This window comes from Mobula birostris, unplaced genomic scaffold, assembly GCF_030028105.1.
Source record: "Mobula birostris isolate sMobBir1 unplaced genomic scaffold, sMobBir1.hap1 scaffold_1869, whole genome shotgun sequence".
NCBI classification, from domain to species: domain Eukaryota; kingdom Metazoa; phylum Chordata; class Chondrichthyes; order Myliobatiformes; family Myliobatidae; genus Mobula; species Mobula birostris.
In genome coordinates this window covers 65001-71983 of record NW_027274916.1, presented here as the reverse complement: position 1 = coordinate 71983, position 6983 = coordinate 65001, and positions in this window count along the sequence as shown.

The following is a 6983-nucleotide window of genomic DNA, read 5'->3' as shown; positions in this document are numbered from 1 at the left end:
CTGCGTTAACCAACCCGGCCATGGCAATTCATTAACCAACCCGGCCCGGGCAAATGGTTAACCAAGCCTAAACCTGACAATTCGTTAACCAACCCGGCCCGGGCAAATGGGTAACCAAGCCGGCCGGGCAAATCGGTAACCGGCCCGGCAGCCCCGACTATTCGACAATCAACCAGCTGAGGACAAGCCCTTCGCCCTCAATAACAACTAGTTCTTGCCCCGCCGTCAAAATGTCCCGGCCGATGTTCATCAGAAACTCCTTGCTGGCCCATGGGCCCCCCTCCATACCCTTAAGAGAGTCATAGTTACTCCCGCCGTTTACCCGCGCCGCACTGAATTTCGTCAAGTTGGGTCTGGCAACCCGCTAACCCGGCCGGCCGGGCCTGACAACGCTCTAGAAACCCGGAACAGGCAGTTTCGTGAACCAACCGCGCACGCTCCTGACAATGCGTTAGCCAACCCTGCTCGGGGAAATCGTTAACCAAGCCCAACCCTGACAATGCGTTAATCAACCCGGCCATGGCAATTCATTAACCAACCCGGCTCGGGCAAATGGTTAACCAAGCCCAACCCTGACAATTAGTTAACCAACCCGGCCCGGGCAAATGGTTAACCAAGCCGGCCGGGCAAATCGGTAACCGGCCCGGCAGCCCCGACTATTCGACAATCAACCAGCTGAGGACAAACCCTTCACCCTCAATAACAACTACGTCTTGCCCCGCCGTCAAAATGTCCCGGCCGATGTTCATCAGAAACTCCTTGCTGGCCCATGGGCCCCCCTCCTTACCTTAAGAGAGCATAGTTACTCCCGCCGTTTACCCGCGCCGCACTGAATTTCCTCAAGTTGGGTCTGGCAACCCGCTAACCCGGCCGGCCGGGCCTGACAACGCTCTAGAAACCCGGAACAGGCAGTTTCGTGAACCAACCGCGCACGCTCCTGACAATGCGTTAGCCAACCCTGCTCGGGCAAATCGTTAATCAAGCCCAACCCTGAAACTGCGTTAACCAACCCGGCCCGGGCAAATGGTTAACCAAGCCCAACCCTGACAATTCGGTAACCAACCCGGCCCGGGCAAATGGTTAACCAAGCCGGCCGGGCAAATCGGTAACCGGCCCGGCAGCCCCGACTATTCGACAATCAACCAGCTGAGGACAAACCCTTCACCCTCAATAACAACTACGTCTTGCCCCGCCGTCAAAATGTCCCGGCCGATGTTCATCAGAAACTCCTTGCTGGCCCATGGGCCCCCCTCCATACCTTAAGAGAGTCATAGTTACTCCCGCCGTTTACCCGCGCCGCACTGAATTTCGTCAAGTTGGGTCTGGCAAGCCGCTAACCCGGCCGGCCGGGCCTGACAACGCTCTAGAAACCCGGAACAGGCAGTTTCGTGAACCAACCGCGCACGCTCCTGACAATGCGTTAGCCAACCCTGCTCGGGCAAATCGTTAATCAAGCCCAACCCTGAAACTGCGTTAACCAACCCGGCCATGGCAATTCATTAACCAACCCGGCTCGGGCAAATGGTTAACCAAGCCCAACCCTGACAATTCGGTAACCAACCCGGCTCGGGCAAATGGTTAACCAAGCCGGCCGGGCAAATCGCTAACCGGCCCGGCAGTCCCGACAATTCGACAATCAACCAGCTGAGGACAAGCCCTTCGCCCTCAATAACAACTAGTTCTTGCCCCGCCGTCATAATGTCCCGGCCGATGTTCATCAGAAACTCCTTGCTGGCCCATGGGCCCCCCTCCATACCCTTAAGAGAGTCATAGTTACTCCCGCCGTTTACCCGCGCCGCACTGAATTTCGTCAAGTTGGGTCTGGCAAGCCGCTAACCCGGCCGGCCGGGCCTGACAACGCTCTAGAAACCCGGAACAGGCAGTTTCGTGAACCAACCGCGCACGCTCCTGACAATGCGTTAGCCAACCCTGCTCGGGCAAATCGTTAATCAAGCCCAACCCTGAAACTGCGTTAACCAACCCGGCCATGGCAATTCATTAACCAACCCGGCCCGGGCAAATGGTTAACCAAGCCTAAACCTGACAATTCGTTAACCAACCCGGCCCGGGCAAATGGGTAACCAAGCCGGCCGGGCAAATCGGTAACCGGCCCGGCAGCCCCGACTATTCGACAATCAACCAGCTGAGGACAAGCCCTTCGCCCTCAATAACAACTAGTTCTTGCCCCGCCGTCAAAATGTCCCGGCCGATGTTCATCAGAAACTCCTTGCTGGCCCATGGGCCCCCCTCCATACCCTTAAGAGAGTCATAGTTACTCCCGCCGTTTACCCGCGCCGCACTGAATTTCGTCAAGTTGGGTCTGGCAACCCGCTAACCCGGCCGGCCGGGCCTGACAACGCTCTAGAAACCCGGAACAGGCAGTTTCGTGAACCAACCGCGCACGCTCCTGACAATGCGTTAGCCAACCCTGCTCGGGGAAATCGTTAACCAAGCCCAACCCTGACAATGCGTTAATCAACCCGGCCATGGCAATTCATTAACCAACCCGGCTCGGGCAAATGGTTAACCAAGCCCAACCCTGACAATTAGTTAACCAACCCGGCCCGGGCAAATGGTTAACCAAGCCGGCCGGGCAAATCGGTAACCGGCCCGGCAGCCCCGACTATTCGACAATCAACCAGCTGAGGACAAACCCTTCACCCTCAATAACAACTACGTCTTGCCCCGCCGTCAAAATGTCCCGGCCGATGTTCATCAGAAACTCCTTGCTGGCCCATGGGCCCCCCTCCTTACCTTAAGAGAGCATAGTTACTCCCGCCGTTTACCCGCGCCGCACTGAATTTCCTCAAGTTGGGTCTGGCAACCCGCTAACCCGGCCGGCCGGGCCTGACAACGCTCTAGAAACCCGGAACAGGCAGTTTCGTGAACCAACCGCGCACGCTCCTGACAATGCGTTAGCCAACCCTGCTCGGGCAAATCGTTAATCAAGCCCAACCCTGAAACTGCGTTAACCAACCCGGCCCGGGCAAATGGTTAACCAAGCCCAACCCTGACAATTCGGTAACCAACCCGGCCCGGGCAAATGGTTAACCAAGCCGGCCGGGCAAATCGGTAACCGGCCCGGCAGCCCCGACTATTCGACAATCAACCAGCTGAGGACAAACCCTTCACCCTCAATAACAACTACGTCTTGCCCCGCCGTCAAAATGTCCCGGCCGATGTTCATCAGAAACTCCTTGCTGGCCCATGGGCCCCCCTCCATACCTTAAGAGAGTCATAGTTACTCCCGCCGTTTACCCGCGCCGCACTGAATTTCGTCAAGTTGGGTCTGGCAAGCCGCTAACCCGGCCGGCCGGGCCTGACAACGCTCTAGAAACCCGGAACAGGCAGTTTCGTGAACCAACCGCGCACGCTCCTGACAATGCGTTAGCCAACCCTGCTCGGGCAAATCGTTAATCAAGCCCAACCCTGAAACTGCGTTAACCAACCCGGCCATGGCAATTCATTAACCAACCCGGCTCGGGCAAATGGTTAACCAAGCCCAACCCTGACAATTCGGTAACCAACCCGGCTCGGGCAAATGGTTAACCAAGCCGGCCGGGCAAATCGCTAACCGGCCCGGCAGTCCCGACAATTCGACAATCAACCCGCTGAGGACAAACCCTTCGCCCTCAATAACAACTAGTTCTTGCCCCGCCGTCAAAATGTCCCGGCCGATGTTCATCAGAAACTCCTTGCTGGCCCATGGGCCCCCCTCCTTAAGAGAGTCATAGTTACTCCCGCCGTTTACCCGCGCCGCACTGAATTTCGTCAAGTTGGGTCTGGCAAGCCGCTAACCCGGCCGGCCGGGCCTGACAACGCTCTAGAAACCCGGAACAGGCAGTTTCGTGAACCAACCGCGCACGCTCCTGACAATGCGTTAGCCAACCCTGCTCGGGCAAATCGTTAATCAAGCCCAACCCTGAAACTGCGTTAACCAACCCGGCCATGGCAATTCATTAACCAACCCGGCTCGGGCAAATGGTTAACCAAGCCCAACCCTGACAATTCGGTAACCAACCCGGCTCGGGCAAATGGTTAACCAAGCCGGCCGGGCAAATCGCTAACCGGCCCGGCAGTCCCGACAATTCGACAATCAACCAGCTGAGGACAAGCCCTTCGCCCTCAATAACAACTAGTTCTTGCCCCGCCGTCATAATGTCCCGGCCGATGTTCATCAGAAACTCCTTGCTGGCCCATGGGCCCCCCTCCATACCCTTAAGAGAGTCATAGTTACTCCCGCCGTTTACCCGCGCCGCACTGAATTTCGTCAAGTTGGGTCTGGCAAGCCGCTAACCCGGCCGGCCGGGCCTGACAACGCTCTAGAAACCCGGAACAGGCAGTTTCGTGAACCAACCGCGCACGCTCCTGACAATGCGTTAGCCAACCCTGCTCGGGCAAATCGTTAATCAAGCCCAACCCTGAAACTGCGTTAACCAACCCGGCCATGGCAATTCATTAACCAACCCGGCCCGGGCAAATGGTTAACCAAGCCTAAACCTGACAATTCGTTAACCAACCCGGCCCGGGCAAATGGGTAACCAAGCCGGCCGGGCAAATCGGTAACCGGCCCGGCAGCCCCGACTATTCGACAATCAACCAGCTGAGGACAAGCCCTTCGCCCTCAATAACAACTAGTTCTTGCCCCGCCGTCAAAATGTCCCGGCCGATGTTCATCAGAAACTCCTTGCTGGCCCATGGGCCCCCCTCCATACCCTTAAGAGAGTCATAGTTACTCCCGCCGTTTACCCGCGCCGCACTGAATTTCGTCAAGTTGGGTCTGGCAACCCGCTAACCCGGCCGGCCGGGCCTGACAACGCTCTAGAAACCCGGAACAGGCAGTTTCGTGAACCAACCGCGCACGCTCCTGACAATGCGTTAGCCAACCCTGCTCGGGGAAATCGTTAACCAAGCCCAACCCTGACAATGCGTTAATCAACCCGGCCATGGCAATTCATTAACCAACCCGGCTCGGGCAAATGGTTAACCAAGCCCAACCCTGACAATTAGTTAACCAACCCGGCCCGGGCAAATGGTTAACCAAGCCGGCCGGGCAAATCGGTAACCGGCCCGGCAGCCCCGACTATTCGACAATCAACCAGCTGAGGACAAACCCTTCACCCTCAATAACAACTACGTCTTGCCCCGCCGTCAAAATGTCCCGGCCGATGTTCATCAGAAACTCCTTGCTGGCCCATGGGCCCCCCTCCTTACCTTAAGAGAGTCATAGTTACTCCCGCCGTTTACCCGCGCCGCACTGAATTTCCTCAAGTTGGGTCTGGCAACCCGCTAACCCGGCCGGCCGGGCCTGACAACGCTCTAGAAACCCGGAACAGGCAGTTTCGTGAACCAACCGCGCACGCTCCTGACAATGCGTTAGCCAACCCTGCTCGGGCAAATCGTTAATCAAGCCCAACCCTGAAACTGCGTTAACCAACCCGGCCATGGCAATTCATTAACCAACCCGGCCCGGGCAAATGGTTAACCAAGCCTAAACCTGACAATTCGTTAACCAACCCGGCCCGGGCAAATGGGTAACCAAGCCGGCCGGGCAAATCGGTAACCGGCCCGGCAGCCCCGACTATTCGACAATCAACCAGCTGAGGACAAGCCCTTCGCCCTCAATAACAACTAGTTCTTGCCCCGCCGTCAAAATGTCCCGGCCGATGTTCATCAGAAACTCCTTGCTGGCCCATGGGCCCCCCTCCATACCCTTAAGAGAGTCATAGTTACTCCCGCCGTTTACCCGCGCCGCACTGAATTTCGTCAAGTTGGGTCTGGCAAGCCGCTAACCCGGCCGGCCGGGCCTGACAACGCTCTAGAAACCCGGAACAGGCAGTTTCGTGAACCAACCGCGCACGCTCCTGACAATGCGTTAGCCAACCCTGCTCGGGCAAATCGTTAATCAAGCCCAACCCTGAAACTGCGTTAACCAACCCGGCCATGGCAATTCATTAACCAACCCGGCCCGGGCAAATGGTTAACCAAGCCCAACCCTGACAATTCGTTAACCAACCCGGCCCGGGCAAATGGTTAACCAAGCCGGCCGGGCAAATCGGTAACCGGCCCGGCAGCCCCGACTATTCGACAATCAACCAGCTGAGGACAAACCCTTCACCCTCAATAACAACTACGTCTTGCCCCGCCGTCAAAATGTCCCGGCCGATGTTCATCAGAAACTCCTTGCTGGCCCATGGGCCCCCCCTCCTTACCTTAAGAGAGTCATAGTTACTCCCGCCGTTTACCCGCGCCGCACTGAATTTCGTCAAGTTGGGTCTGGCAAGCCGCTAACCCGGCCGGCCGGGCCTGACAACGCTCTACAAACCCGGAACAGGCAGTTTCGTGAACCAACCGCGCACGCTCCTGACAATGTGTTCACCCACCTTGCTCGGGCAAATCGTTAACCAAGCCCAAACCCGACAATTCGTTAACCAACCCAACCATGACAATTCGCTAACCAACCCGGCCCGGGCAAATGGTTAACCAAGCCTAAACCTGACAATTCGTTAACCAACCCGGCCCGGGCAAATGGGTAACCAAGCCGGCCGGGCAAATCGGTAACCGGCCCGGCAGCCCCGACTATTCGACAATCAACCAGCTGAGGACAAGCCCTTCGCCCTCAATAACAACTAGTTCTTGCCCCGCCGTCAAAATGTCCCGGCCGATGTTCATCAGAAACTCCTTGCTGGCCCATGGGCCCCCCGCCTTAAGTCATAGTTACTCCCGCCGAATACCGGCGCTTCACTGAATTTCGTCAAGCTGGCCCTGTCAAATCCTTAACCCGACCGGACCCTGACAATTCGATAAAAAAAACCAGCTGGCGCAGCCCACCTCTTCCAATGCTACGGCGCACGGGGCCCGCGCGGTGGGTGGGTGGGTGGGTGTGTGGGTGTGTGAGCTTGAACCATGTGTCCGGAGATCGGGTGGTCCAGGGAGTTTTGGTTACCCAGGTGCAATTCGTTAACCAAGTCTGGCTCGGAAGT